The sequence below is a fragment of the Bactrocera neohumeralis genome, unplaced genomic scaffold (genome assembly GCF_024586455.1).
Source record: "Bactrocera neohumeralis isolate Rockhampton unplaced genomic scaffold, APGP_CSIRO_Bneo_wtdbg2-racon-allhic-juicebox.fasta_v2 cluster09, whole genome shotgun sequence".
Lineage (NCBI taxonomy): Eukaryota > Metazoa > Arthropoda > Insecta > Diptera > Tephritidae > Bactrocera > Bactrocera neohumeralis.
Genome location: NW_026089622.1, coordinates 22,048,038 through 22,050,960, shown reverse-complemented (window position 1 = coordinate 22,050,960; position 2,923 = coordinate 22,048,038). Strand labels below are relative to the sequence as shown.

The 2,923-nt window shown below is 33.9% G+C and overlaps 1 pseudogene; it reads right to left on the bottom strand.

The window, feature by feature from the left end:
- Positions 1 to 798: 798 nt before the first annotated feature.
- Positions 799 to 1,957, bottom strand: LOC126764667 (adenosylhomocysteinase-like; annotated as a pseudogene).
- Between the last annotated feature and the right edge of the window lie 966 nt (positions 1,958 to 2,923).

Below are 2,923 nucleotides of genomic sequence, written 5' to 3'. Positions count from 1 at the left end.
TTACATCGAGTGCATTAAATATTGCAGTCTCTAATCAATATGCCTGTTCAAATATATTGAACAGGCTTATCTTCGCCAGTATTGAGGCAGTGCAAAGCAATACATAAACAACGCATAGAGATACATATAATACATTTATATGAGGCACGTATGCATTTATATGCAATACGTATGCACTCAACAATTAACAAACAAAGATATTTACTTAAGGTAACATATTGACTTAGGATATGTATTTAGGCAATTGAATACAAATGTGCATGTGCACTTGAAAACAACCCTATACCATGTAACATAAACAATACCCGAAATGGGTATTTGTACATATTTATATTTATGACTGTATTTTTATGTGTTACCGATAATGCATACAAATATTTGACATATGAGATGCGTTTCTATACAGATTTATCTCATTTACAATTGTAGCCGTTAAGAACTGTTCAGAAATCTGCTGCCCACGTTGAAGTGTTTACACTTCAAAATAATTCAAGTATTTATAAATCTTGGGCATATTAATTACATTTTTCTTTACAAGATTTGCGGATCGAACTCGTAATAATTTTTCTAATATATTTCCAATTTTTATTGTATACAATTTAAATTTTTAATATTAATAATTAATTTCGTAAGATATATCTTCCTAGCGGAAATGAGTGCCTTAGTGCCTTGCTGAATTACAAATGCGTTGTAGGACTAGTGTAACGATGACTGCACCAACAATTAATATAATTAGGTTGTCAGTATTCATGCCGTAATGCACCATATTATGCCATTATAAGTCCAAGTGTTTCGAACTTAATCACGAGACTTTTCAGGTCGTATGCCCAATTTCTCCAAGTGTAAACTGGTGATCTCTTCGTCGAGTATTTTCGGCAACATATGCAAATCTATGTTGTATTTGTCAGCCTTGATCCACAATTCGATTTGTGCCACCACTTGATTTCTGAACGAGTTGAACATCTCAAGCTGGGATGACCGTGCGCGAAGCCCAAATTTACCAGACGTCCTTCGGTAAACAAAATAATAGTAAAACAAAATAATTACCATTGGATAGTGTATAACGATAGACTTGGAGTTTGATAATAATTTTCTCTTTGGCGTTGCATTCAAAAATGCGACGTCGATTTCACAATCGAAATTACCAATATTACAAACGATCGTATCGTCGGGCATGCGTTCAAAATGTGCGCCAGTAATAATGTCCTTGCAAACAGTTGTTGTTACGAAGATAATAGCTTCATTGTATGTTTGCTCCATGGTGTTTACTTCATAGCCGCTTGCAAGGCAATGATATAATCTTTTTCGGTGAGAATAACGATTCCGCCGAAACAACGCAGAGGTTATACACAACTTTTGCCAATATCATATAACCAGCAACACAGAACACTTTGCCAGCAATCATCACATCGGTGGGCCGTTTTATACCATCAATTAACTACTCGCGATAACCAAAAGATTATAGAATGTACTCTTGGCCACCGAGTCGTTGACGTTGATGGCTGGCGCACCGAGACGTCTCTCCTTCACCAATTTATATAAATTGTGTACATCGGTTGTAGATTCTTCGTTCAAATCCTTGACGCCCTTCGGGTATTGTGGGCACTTTTCATGCACTGAAATCAAGTTCACAAGCTGACCATCTGAGAACAGTAAGGTCAGTTCAATACTTCATAAGTATTCTTCATTCATCATCTTTTGAAGGGTAACACTGACCTAGTCTTCCTTTTCATCCTCCTCCCCGTGAACGCGATGATGTCGTGAGGCTGTTCAATAAGTATTTGTTGTGCAGCTGCTGAATCATTGAGTTCACTTGTTGAGTATTTTAAATATTTCAGTGAATTTGCTATTTGCTGCCTTTCAACCAAATATTGAACTAGATCGATGTGGACAATTCTATCCCACGCTGTCCAAGTCAACCCAACCGGCACTCTTTTCAAAAAATACTCCAGAAATATTTTTTTTTAATATGTATATTATATCTAAACATTTACAACATAGTAAAACTATAAGTAAATTTAACAAAAAAAATATAAGGTTATTCTTTTTCTTCTTTTTTAGCTCGAGTCGACCGCATCTCTTTTTATTAATTACTTGAATATTTTTTCTTCAGTAGGAAAAGGGTAAACAATGTGCATCGCTCTTTACGATGTGCCATGGCTTATCCTTACGTCCACATTGCAATCTTGGCATAAAATGACGTTTTCAATTCGTCCTCTCTTCCACTGCAATGGTGGAATATTTTGTTCTTTAAAAAATACAAATGTACCACTTTCAATATTTTCAAAAGAAATTTTGCATTTATTTCTTTTTCGTGGTTTATTATTTTTAAATTTTCTATCTTGAGAGATTAATCTTCCTTTTGTTTGTGAAGAAGAATCTCCTAAGTTTATATTTTTCTTTTCAAATGGAAAAGCTGCAATATATTTACTATCTGCATTTAAATTATTAAGAAAGCATTTCTCGTACTGTGTTTCTTTTTTAGTTTTATTAATTTATCTTTCAAGGGATTTTAATTTCCCAAACTTTTTTCGTTGATAATTTAATTTTTTATCTATATGTGTTACAACACAACAGTGAGCTAATTTGGGGCTTATGTTGGTTGATCCGTATATCAACCACCATTCATATTTTCAACAGTTATTTTTTCTTCTTTTATCAAATCAAAAAATATGTCCGCACCTAAAAGTAAGTCAATCTTACCCGGAACATTAAATGAAGGGTCGGCCAGCTTTATATTTTCTGGAATTGTTTTAACTTTTATGTGTTCCAAGGGCACATTGGACACAATCTTTTGTACAACAACGGTGTGTAAATTTGCTTCAAAATGATCTGTTAATGATTTTAAATGAAGATTAACTCTTTCATTTGCATTTGTTCTGTTTTGACCAACTCCTTCAATGGTCATAGATTCTGTTCTGGA